General features: G+C 40.6%; 1 protein-coding gene and 2 long non-coding RNA genes across 3 annotated transcripts in view; 2 read left to right on the top strand and 1 right to left on the bottom strand.

The window, feature by feature from the left end:
* The window catches only part of LOC143740074 (uncharacterized), a 503,207-nt gene that overhangs the window by 37,590 nt on the left and 453,367 nt on the right, over positions 1-12,250 (top strand). The gene's annotated exons all lie outside the window — the stretch shown is intronic.
* LOC143740068 (kelch-like protein 29) overlaps positions 1-12,250 on the bottom strand; it is a 462,524-nt gene that overhangs the window by 366,391 nt on the left and 83,883 nt on the right. The gene's annotated exons all lie outside the window — the stretch shown is intronic.
* On the top strand, positions 5,950-6,675 carry LOC143740054 (uncharacterized). Its single transcript, XR_013204721.1, has 2 exons — positions 5,950-6,061; positions 6,400-6,675. It is a non-coding gene; the product is annotated as an uncharacterized LOC143740054 (long non-coding RNA).

Genomic DNA, 12,250 nt, shown 5'->3' with positions numbered 1-12,250 from the left:
CGTAGAAAACGCTAGGCGCGCCATGTTCTCCTTTTTCCAAAGCGCTAGGGCGGTTGCGCTCCGGAGGCGTCTGTCGTTGGTAAGCGCAACCATCAGCTGCGCTCTCCGTTACAGAAAGGAAAACGCTTGCGGCATTCTGAAAAGCTGAGATGTTTTTATCTCGATGCAGCGCGGTCGCGCTTGGAAAAAACGAGCGCGTCGCACCGCGACCGCGTCGCTTCCATTATGAGCGCGCATACCGCGCGCCTACATTTGAAATAACGAACTTGAGCGCGCAAAAGAAGCGATATGTGAACAGGCCCTAAAGCCAAAACAAGTAGCATTCTAACTGAATGAATACAGCAAAACTACCTATATTCCTTACTGAGCGCGAAGCAGGAGTGGAGCCAGCCACTGGTGCGGTTCCCGTGGTGCGCTAAACTGTGGCACTATTACAAAATAGCCTAAATTAAAGCATTTAAAGTTGGGGATAAAACATAGGCTAATTATATTTAGAATGCAGTAATATAAAACTGCTTATAAAGGATTAAATATCAAGGGGTAAATCAATGAAAATGTATTTATATTGGTAAAAAAAATAATGCAACTGGTCGACCAATGAGAATGTCAGTCGACCAAGACGGCAGCGACCGATTAGTTGACTAAACGACTAAAGTTGACAGCCCTAGAAGCCATTGAATTAATACCACTGAAAGCCTAGGTGTGAAATGCATGGCCCACCACTGGTGTTAGGTATACACATACCCACCTTTTCATTCAAAGTAAAAACAATCTCTTATTCCACAGTGTCAGAAGGAGAGAGACAGAGCAAGAAGACTTTCAAGCACTTAGCCAGAAGATATCCCAAACCGTTTTAAATATTTAATTAGGAATACATGTTGCTTCATGCATGGTTAGCGGTCTCGACTCACGCAGAGGAAAATCTGGGCGATATGGGCGATATGGAATTTTTTTTTATCACGATATGTTTTTCCATATTGATCGATCTCGATTCTTATCACGATATGTAGTTTTTGCAGATGCTGCCAGTGTAAGGGATATCCTGAAGTTTGAAGAAATAAGAGATTCACTGAAACTTAAGAATAAAGTTTAATAACATAAAAAATTAAACAATTTACCTTCCAATAATGAGCACAAAATATTTTTGTTAAGGTCTTCAGGCAGACAAACGATTCACATTAAACTCCCACATTGTATGAATCTTTCCACTGGTCAAGAGAGCAGCAGGGCCCACAACTGGCAAAATAAAATTCAGAGCAGCGCTCTTTCACTCATATAGTTTTATATGCTTTCAGACAAGTGCAAACTAGTAAGTGACTGGTCAGTGGTCACTTTTCAATATATTTTACATTTTTTGATTTTGTAAACAACAACAACTTATTTAAACAACTTAAAACACAATTATTAAATAATAATAATCTCAAATATTTGTAGAGGCAGCACAAAAAAAAGTAAACATGTGGTTCACACCCTCTGACACATTTAAGTGCTAAACAAAGACAAAATAAATGCAAAAACTAAACCACTATAATACTATTTTACTGGTTTACCTCCCAGAGATTTTTTGGAGGTATTGAAAAATGCAAAAATAAAAGGTTGTATTCATTTGTAATTGCTAACATGAGTCATCTCCCTTTATACAAAAATACAAACTTTTACTTACTGAAACATTCAGCGAGGCAATAAGTAATAGTCCTCTTTGATTTTTTTGGTTGCAACGCATGACTGGAATTTATTGTTGTTTAACAGAGCCGCTCCCGCTAGCAATGCTAACAGGCGACGTAGTGGTCTTGCTTGGCTGTGTGTGAGGTGTCGTGCCAGCTTGAGCCCGCAGAGTCACACTCTCAGAGTAATTACTTGGGTGGTGCCATCTCAGGTGATGGAAAAGATTGGTTGTATTCCCCGTCCTGGCTGGTACCAACCGCCGGCATATAGACCGGCTTCGCCTGTTCCTGGTCGTTTTTGCCATATCCAAACCACGTCCACACAATTGACGTCATGTTACCTTTTTTTTCAACAATGTCTTTGGTCTCGAGTGATGTAGTGATGTCGCCTTCACGTTCGGCATTATTTTCGCTGTCCTCAACTTCAGTTTCACTCATTTTTTCTCCTTTTTCCAACTTTTTCTCCCTCTCTCTCAGTCTCCTTCTGTTTACTGTAGCCACGCTGCTCGCTGAGAAGTGGGCGTGTCCTACCGGCATAAGGCAGACTCTGATACTGTTGTTGTTGCACTTACTTTTTCATGTGATATCGAGTAATATGTCCCAAGCATATTATCTAATCGTTCAAAATTTTATCGCGATCCCGTATCGAGATCGAATTATCGCCCAGCCCTACGCAGAGGTCAGACAGAGTGCAGGGCAGCGAGAGGTTATGAGCCCAGTTCATTGACGGGGCACTTCACGCTCACAGAGGTAAGCCTTTCATCACCGACAACTAGCACATACTACTGAACAAGAACGCTTTTCTGGTTCAAAGAATAAATTTGCACTTAATTAAACAATCTTATCCTGGCAGAGGTGCGAAATATGACATGAAATCAAAATGCACGCAGGTCCTAACAGCGTTCTTTAGCTATGACTTTATTCACAGTTTACTAAGGTAATGTTCCCAACACCGCATGAACGTTATGGAGAAATGTTCATGGATGCAGAGCAATGATTCAGATGCGGCAGACACGCATATGCACGTCTTGCGCAAATGAAGCAGGCGTCCAGATGGGTGACCATAAGCACAAGTCAAGTCACCTTTATTTATATAGCGCTTTTTACAATACAGATTGTTTCAAAGCAGCTTTACAGAGATAACAGAAAAAATATGTTATAATAATATTGTTAAATATAAAATTAAATGTCCCCAAATAAGCAAGCCAAAAGCCAATGGCGACAAAGGAGAAGAAAGGCGAAAAAGGCGACAGTGGCAAGGAACCAAAACTCCATCAGGTGACAGAATGGAGAAAAATTATCCTCTAGCCAACGAAAGAACAGTGTATGATTATGATTCAGGCAGCATTACAGGTCAGAGGTCAGATTGGATCAGAGCATTATATTATGCAGTTCATCTGTTTGAAGACAATAGTAATGATCTAAATTAAGACATCTCTTCATTTTCTGCTACAAACTGATAATGGTCAGATAATTATGATTTAAACCATGATAATGCAATTCCACTAATGCCAACATAATTTTCGAGTCTATTTAAAAAGAATGTTGTAGTCAATAGTATCAAACGCAGCACTAAGATAGAGTAGCACTAATAGAGGGATACAACCACGATCAGATGATGAGAGCAAATCTCAGTACTATGTTAGGGTCTAAATCCCGACTGAAAATCCTCGCAGATACCATTTTTTTCTAGAAAGGAACATAGTTGTGAGGATACTGCCTTTTCTAGTATCTTTTACAGAAAAGGTAGATTCGAGATCGGCCTGTAATTGACTAATTCTGCAGGATCAAGTTGCGTTTTTTTTAACAAGCGGTTTAATCATAGCCAGCTTAAAAGTTTTTGGTACGTATCCTAATGACAAAGACGAATTAATGATTTTAAGAAGAGGATCTACGACCTCTGGAAGCATCTCTTTCAATAACTTAGTCGGAATAGGGTCTAGCATACATGTTGTCGATTTAGATGATTTAACAAGTTTGGAAAATGCTTCCTCTCCTATAGCAATGAATTAATCAAAATTTTCCTCAAGGAGACTACACTAAACTGCCTGATGCGATACTGTAGTAGATGGTTGCATAGTTATAATTTTCTCCCTGATAAAATCATTACTGCTGTGTTGCTTGGAAACGTCTGTGATTTAAGCTTTACTTTTAGTGAATTTAGCTGTTTCAAATAAATACCTGGGGTTTTGTTTATTTTCTTCTAATAGGGTTGAAAAATAAGTAGATCTAGCAGCTTTTAAGGCCTCTATGTACGCAATTGTGCTCTTTTTCCATGAAATGCTTCTTTAAGCACTTTAGCAACTGTGTCTAAAGTGCTGGAAAAGAGATAGTCAAAAGTTTCTGTCACATTATTGAGTTCTTCTAAGCTATCTGGGATGCCGAGCAGATGAAACTGATCAGGAATATTATTAATGAAGCGATCTTTAGTGATAGGAGTGATAGGTCTAACATATTTGTAACACGGAGTCGACTTTGCAGCCTTAGCTAAATAAAAGTATCTAGATCTAGAGTAAGATTACGACAATGAGTAGGTCCTGATACGTGTTGTCTAACGCCAATAGAGTTCAGAATGTCTTTAAATGCCAATCCCAATGCATATTTTTCAATATCTACATGTATACTAAAATCACCAACAATTAGGACTTTATGTGCAGCCAGTGCTAACTCTGATAGAAAATCAGCAAATTCTTTGATAAAGTCTGTATGGTGCCCTGGTGGCCTGTATACAGTAGCCAGCACATATCCCAAACGTGATTTATCATTTACACTAGATAGTGTTACATTAAGCACCAACACTTCAAAATAATTATATTTAAATCAAGATTTCAATAATTCTGAAGATGTTACTATAAATTACAGCAATACCTCCCCCTTTGGGGGGAGCAATACCTCCCTAGATTACTATTACAGTAATCTTGCGGGGTGGACTGATTTAAAGTAATGCAATTGTCTGGTTTTAGCCAGGTTTCTGTCAAACACAGCACATCTAGGGTATAATCAGTGATCATATCATTAACAATACGTGCTTTTGAAGTAAGGGAACGAATATTCAGCAACCCAAGCTTTATCAATTGTTCATCTATATTATATCTGTTTCTTATTCGTTGAACATCAATTACATTTTTACCCTTAAATGGGTTTTTTGTATGTCCTAAATCGGGAAACAGACACAGTCTCTATATGATGATATCTAGGTGAAAGAGTCTCTATGTGATAGGATTTATCTGACCTCAAGGACGTGAGACAGCCAGCAGACGGTCGGTTTAGCCAGTCTGTCTGCACAGATGTGCTTCGTGAAATAAACACAAGCAACTGCATCAGACACTCATTTTAGATATGCCTCTGTTTACATAAAATAATTATATTTGGAATAATCAACAAAACATAAAAAGAAGTAAATATTTTTAGCAAAATTCTAACTTTGATTAACTTGGAACCTCACTACTAAAATCAAAAACAATTTTGAAAATGTTTTATTTTTCTGAGGGTCATTTTAGGTATGTTGAAGGCAACACTATGAAACAATGCAAAGAAATTATTTATTTATTAATTAATAAATGTTTCACCATTTAGTTGGGTCATCTATAGCAGTTCTGTGAACGTGGAGAGCTAAGGTTTGTTTCTCACTGGATTTGTCATCTATAAAGGTTAAAGAAAAAAATTAGCCGGGGTGCCCCTCACAAATATGTGGGGAAATTTTGTGAGAGCCCTATATCCAAAATGGCAGCCGTCAGCCAAGCTGGAAATTAACTTTTTAAGTTAATGTTAATGCAGCACCGGCCCGTGGGCGTAGGTGCGTGTCTATAATTTTATTAACTTTGTTTTATAACAAATATTCAATCAACTATCATAAACTATGCATTAATTGAAAGCTAAAACACTCAAGAATCACGTTCTGAACTCGTTTTTGCAATCAATACACCAGAGAGGAAAGGGTTAAATTAAATACTGACTGACAGACACTGTAAATATGAACACAATGAACGGCAATACTTATCTTTCATCTCCTATGGTTCAGATCAGTTCGGACGAATCCAAGAAACACCAGCATACATTTCAATGTAAGGGGTCCACTCTTCAAAATGCATCCCACTTTTTAATCCAAAACAACGAAAAAATAGGGAAAAATACAAAATATCCTCCTTTGTTTACATAAGCGGTTCAAGTTAGAGCAATGCATCATGTTCACTTTCAATGAAATAACAATTCTAATCTGTATTCCAATGTTCAAAAACGATCTCTTTTGTTGTATTGGGAGTGTATTGGCCGCGGTGACGACATACAGAAAGAAGAAAGTAGAAAGAAGCGGAGAGAGGAGCGAGGAGACAGAGAGTCCACGGTGTCGAGCGTCGATTCGGCCTGTTTGTTCATGGACTCGATCCAGTTTTAGAATGGTAAGTTTCATCGCATTGTCTTGACTTTTTATGTTTATGAAGTATTGGCATTTTTCCTGTTCATGTCATGTTTTTGATTATAAAATGACAGTGGAGATGACTAGCAAAGACACGAAGCTATATGAGTAGTTATGAGATTTCAGGTAAAGATATGTGGAAAAATATATAATTATTACAAAGCATTTATAATGCTGAGCATTATAAGCATAAGGTATTTGACAAATAGGCATTTGTTATTGTAATATGATGTAATCTTGATGCTCCTAATAATAGTTTGTCTCTAATATTTGACTCAAACTGAAATCCTCTTTTGTGTGTGTTCCTGTGCTGTAAAATAGGCCTTCAACTGAAACAGATCCGGACTGGAATCCGGAGTCCAGTCCTGAGCGACGAAAGAGACCACAGCAGTCTTCTTCATCTCCATCTGAATCTGCTTCAGCTAACATTACCAGAGGTACAGGGAGAGGGAGAGGGAGAGAGGGAGCCAGTCAGTACCTACTGTGTCTCTTAGCACCTCACAGTGCTAAGACAGTGAAAGATGGCACAATGTTGATGAGGATGTTTTTGCTATTAGAATTGTTCAAAATGAAGAGTATTTTGTTCAAATGTTCAAATGTTGTGCTGTAATCATTTTTTCTTGTTCTTCTTGCTTTGATGGGCAGAACAGTTCTGAATTGATATACATGTATGTTGTATGTAGTGTTTACTCCTTATGTCATTTGGTTACCAGGTGTCCATTTGGAGTCTCCAAATGGCCTTTTGCAAAGGACACCTAGACTTTTCTTGAATAAAAGCTTACAGAAACTACATTTTTGGGAGTATCATCTTCAAATTTGAATCAAAACATGGTCACACATTCAGTTTTATCTTTATGGTGTTTTCAGGCCACTAACCTAAAAGTCTGATCATTTTTTCCCTAAATGAAGTTCATTCAAAGAAATCGTTAGTCAATTTACTGTAAATTCTACCTTGTTTTACTCTGTTCCTGTGCAACTTTGAGTTATTATGACTCTTGGGTAACAAAGTTGCAAGTGTCTAGTTTAAAAAAATAACAGAGTTATGAATGTGGACCTTATGGTTTAGGAGCTACAGACATTTGTATTTGGGTATGTCGTTTTCAGAAAATTCTCAAAAATAGGGGCGCTGGTTAAGAGGTTTGCCCACAGTGCTGCATAATACATGGTTCCTGAAACTATTTGGGTCAAGAAATTCATAAATTATGTAAATTTATTGATTTAACCAATTTTTGACCTTCCAATTCAAGATGGCCGCCAATTTTTGGCTCTTTAAATGTCAATTTAAAAAAGTTAAATTAACAATTTAAATTCAATTAAAAGTTAATTTCCAGCTTGGCTGATGGCAGCCATTTTAGATATAGGGCTCTTACAAAATTTCCCCACATTTTTGTGAGGGGCACCCCGGCTATTTATTTTTTCTTTTTAACCTTTATAGATGACAAATCCAGTGAGAAACAAAGTTTTGCTCTCCACGGTCACGCAACTGCTATAGATGACCTAATTAATTGGTGATGGAATAACAAATGCAACTAAATGCATGCAATGCAATGCTCCATTCTGTCACCTGATGGAGTTTTGGTTCCTTGCCACTGTCGCCTTTTTTTTTCGCCTTCATTCGCCATTGGCTTTTGGCTTGCTTAGTTGGGGACATTTAACATTTAATTTTGAATTTAACAATACTATTACAACTTTACTTTCCTCTTATCTCTGTAAAGCTGCTTTGAAACAATTTGTATTGTAAAAGCGCTATATAAATAAAGGTGACTTGACTTGACGAAAATGAACCTCATTTGTTCTCAAGCGAACATGCTTGAGCTTCCGTTTATCATAACTGATGTGTGTTTTGATAAATGTTTATAAAAGCTTATATACAATCTGTTTATCATAAAGAGATCGTGTCTCTTCAGAAATTTTTTAATAAACCGCTCAATTCATATGGATTAGTTTTACGGTCTCTTTATTAACCTTTTGAAGCATCAAAGTGGAAGTTGCATAGCAGTCAATGGAGGGACAGAAATCGCTCCGATTTTATTAAAAATTAGAGGCGGCCGATCAATCGGTCGGAGATTAATCGGCTGATTTTTTGCATTTCTTAACATAATCGTCATCGGCCAATATCCAAGTATATCAAGCCGATTATTAGGCAGGCACATCTGAGGGCAGCTTAGTGTTGTTGTTGTTGTTGTGGAACACGTGTTCGACACACGCTGCCGCTAGAGTCATTTTCCAGCAGAGTGAGCAGACCTCATCCAGTGCCTAAGGAAGGAGCTAAGTTCCTTGGAGAAAACGGTAAGGATTCAATTCTATGAAAAAACAAAATGTTACTGCCAACTTCGAGAAAAAACATGAATAGGCGACATGACGTTCGGCTAGTTTGGATATTGATAGCATAGTTGAAGTTGCATTATCACAGCAGAAGGGTTGCTATCATGTCACAATAAGTAAGCAAGAATTTTGCAATTACAGACAGTGAATCTAAGACTTTTATTTGTCTTATATTTGACAGGGTTTTCACTCAATGCAGAGAAATAAGTAATAAAAAAGAGACCAACGCACTATAGGGTAGGCTTGGGCGGTATCCAAATTTTGATACCTTCAAACCTCCTCCCTATTTTACCGGGGTATCCGGTATTACCGTGACTAATTAAAAATTAAAAATTATGACATAAGGCTCAGACAGCGTCACCAAACTGTTGGCTTGTGCCTACACCGTTCAGAAACTGAATACCAGATCGGGCAAAAAAATAAAAATAAAAAATAAAGGCCAACCACGTTGTGTCTGATCCCTATTTTTAATACGTGGGTCGTTATAATATGGTGGTGCCAAATAATTTTTTAACCCAGGTGCTGAGGGGGTGGTAGATATAAATACTATTTATAAATGAGCAAAAATGGGACAATTAATAATATTTAATTATTTTAATTATGACAATTGTATTCATTTTATTAATTAATTTAAATTAAATTAACAAGCAACAAGCAAGACGTGCATTTGTAAATCCGGTGACGCGTCCATTGATTTTTATTAATACAACTTTTCTGTCAGTGCTGCAAAGATTAAGTTGACGATCGCCATAGTGAACGCGCATATATAGAGAGAAATGCAAATCATGGATTACATAATCAGAAGGTATAGGCTAGCCTTTTTCTTTTCGTTTTGAATTGTTTCGTTTAAAGAAATTGACGATTGATATCTCCGTAGTGAACGCGCCTATAGAGAGAAATGCACATCATGGATTAATCAGAGAGTATGCTGCCTATATTTCTTTTCTTTTTGAATTGTTTCGTTTAAAGAAACTGGCGAATCGCCATCTCCACAGTGAACGATAGAGAGAAATGCTCATCATGGATTACATAATCAGAGAGTAGGCTAGCCTATTTCTTTTCGTTTTGAATAGTTTCGTTTAATTTGATGATCGCCATTTCCGTATGAACGCGCATAGAGAGAAATGCACATCATGGATTAATCAGAGAGTATGCTGCCTATATTTCTTTTCCTTTTGAATTGTTTCGTTTAAAGAAACTGACGAATCGCCATCTCCATAGTGAATGATAGAGAGAAATGCACATCATGGATTACATAATCAGAGAGTAGGCCAGCCTATTTCTTTTCATTTTGAATAGTTTCGTTTAATTTGATGATCGCCATTTCAGTATGAACGCGCATAGACAGAAATGCACATCATGGATTAAATAATCAGCGAGTGGCCTTGTCACGGTAGACACATTCTCTGTTCCTTCTCGTCTCGTGTTTATGTTGTGGTATGAATGCACGTGTGTAGTGGGCGTGAGTGTATGACATCACCTGATCCACTTCAGCTGATCCTCATCCACTTCACCAGCTGCAATCAATCTCACCACTCTACTTATACTTACCGCTGTTCTATCATCCTTGTCAGATCGTTGTTTGATGTCGTTCGTGTTGGTGTTCCAGTGTCCGGTTCCTGCCTTGTCTTCCTGTTCCTGTTCTTCGTCTTCGTCGCTGGGTTTTCGTCTGCCGTCACACCGTCACCGCACCTCTTCACTTCATCACGGATCCTGACCACCGAAGTCCCTGCGTCACCTTGTTATCATCTGCCTGTACTGTTTCACCTTCTTCATTAAATACCCGTTTACTATTGTTTCCAGTCGTTCATCACACAGATCATGACAGAACGATCTGACCAGGAAAGGGAAGCAGCGAGCACGTCTCAGAGAACAATGGAGGAGTTTATTCACCATAGCATAAGAAGAATGGATTCTCAGCAGAGGGAGATCGGCGACACGGGCCGCGCAGTACAGGCTTTGGTGACGCAGGTGTCCGAGCTCACCCAGCAGATCCAAATCCTACAGGGTCCCACTGCGCCGCCCACACCGGCCGTTCCTCCCACACCACCAGAGAGACCCTCCCAGTCAGAGCCCCGTCTTCCGGTTCCAGAACACTATTCAGGTGAGCCAGCCTTCTGTAGAGCATTTCTGACCCGCTGCACAATGCATTTCGCTTTGCAGCCAAGCATTTTTGATACAGAACAGGCAAAGGTGGCGTTCGTCCTCACCCTGCTGACTGGGAAGGCTGCGCTTTGGGGAACGGCGGTGTGGGAGAATCAACACCCATGCTACGCCTCGTTCCAGACCCTCGCCGCTGAGATGAGGAAGGTTTTCGACAGGGCTGTCTCTGGAAGGGAGGCAGCCAGAAGACTGGCAGAGCTGCAGCAAGGAGAGAGATCGGTCTCCGACTATTCGATTGAATTTCGGACCCTGGCGGCGGAGTGCGGCTGGAACGAGGAGGCGCAGTGGGATATGTTCCTGCATTGGCTGGCTGACCACGTCCAGAGGGAGATCTACGCCCTGGATCTACCCACCACTCTCAACGGGTTGGTCGACTTGGCTCTGCGGGTGGACGCTCGGCTGTCTAGGGTCGAGCGCCGAGTTCCGTCCACCCGTACCTTCGCAGGGACCGACCCTCCACGATCCAGCGGCAGGGACGTGGTCAGCCCTGTCTACGATCCCGAGCCCATGCAGGTGGGTCGAGCTCGGCTTTCCCGGGAGGAGAGGGAGAGGCGGAGATCCCAGGGCCTTTGCCTGTATTGCGGAGGAGCGGGACATTACGCATACAATTGCCCGGTAAAAGGCCAAGCCCGACAGTAAGATTGAGGCTACTGTCGGGTGGGATCTCCGCTAGGCAGACCTCATCATCGATTACATCTACCTCCACGCTCCTTCCGGTAAGACTAAGGTGGTCCGTCCAACAGCACGACTGCCATGCACTTCTGGACTCTGGGGCTGAAGGTAATTTTATGGACCACACTTTTGCACAAAGAATTCAGATTCCCCGCAGACCCCTCACTCACAGAATTGCAGGTCACGCACTTAACGGACAAGAACTCCTCACCATTTCCCTTTGCACTGAAGACATTACCCTCACCACTTCCGGCAACCATTCTGAGACTATTTCATTCTATATCATGGACTCACCTCTTGCACCCGTCGTCCTCGGACATCCCTGGCTCATCCGTCACAACCCCCGAGTGGACTGGCACCATAGATCAGTACTGGAGTGGAGCAAGGAATGTCATAAGTCTTGTCTCGTGTCTGCATGTTCATCTGTGCCTGTTTCTGTGTTTCAGGAGGAAGCAGGGGATCTGTCTAACGTGCCCGCGGAGTACCTGGACCTGAAGGAGGTGTTCAGTAAGTCTCGTGCTGCTTCTCTCCCTCCGCATCGTCCCTATGACTGTGCTATAGATTTACTGCCAGGTAAGTCTCCGCCTAAAGGCAAGTTATATTCACTTTCTATTCCTGAAAGGAAGGCTATGGAGAAATATATTTCTGATTCTCTGGCAACCAAGTTCATTCGCCGTTCCTCTTCTCCAGCGGGGGCGGGATTCTTTTTTGTGGGGAAGAAGGACGGTTCTCTGCGACCTTGTATTGATTACCGAGGGCTGAATAACATCACGGTAAAGAATACTTATCCTTTGCCGTTGATGTCTTCAGCCTTCGAGAGGTTGCAGGGAGCGTCCATCTTCACAAAATTGGATTTACGTAACGCTTATCATTTGGTTCGCATCAGGGAGGGGGATGAATGGAAAACTGCGTTTAACACCCCCAGGGGGCACTTTGAATATTTGGTCATGCCTTTCGGGCTGTCCAACTCCCCGGCAGTTTTCCAGTCACTGGTCAACGACGTGTTGCGAGA

Source organism: Siphateles boraxobius, unplaced genomic scaffold, assembly GCF_051911475.1.
Source record: "Siphateles boraxobius isolate OS27281-9 unplaced genomic scaffold, OSU_SipBor_1 164, whole genome shotgun sequence".
Classification (NCBI taxonomy): Eukaryota; Metazoa; Chordata; class Actinopteri; order Cypriniformes; family Leuciscidae; genus Siphateles; species Siphateles boraxobius.
Note: the sequence above shows the minus strand (reverse complement) of the source record. Positions and strands in the feature narration are given on the sequence as shown.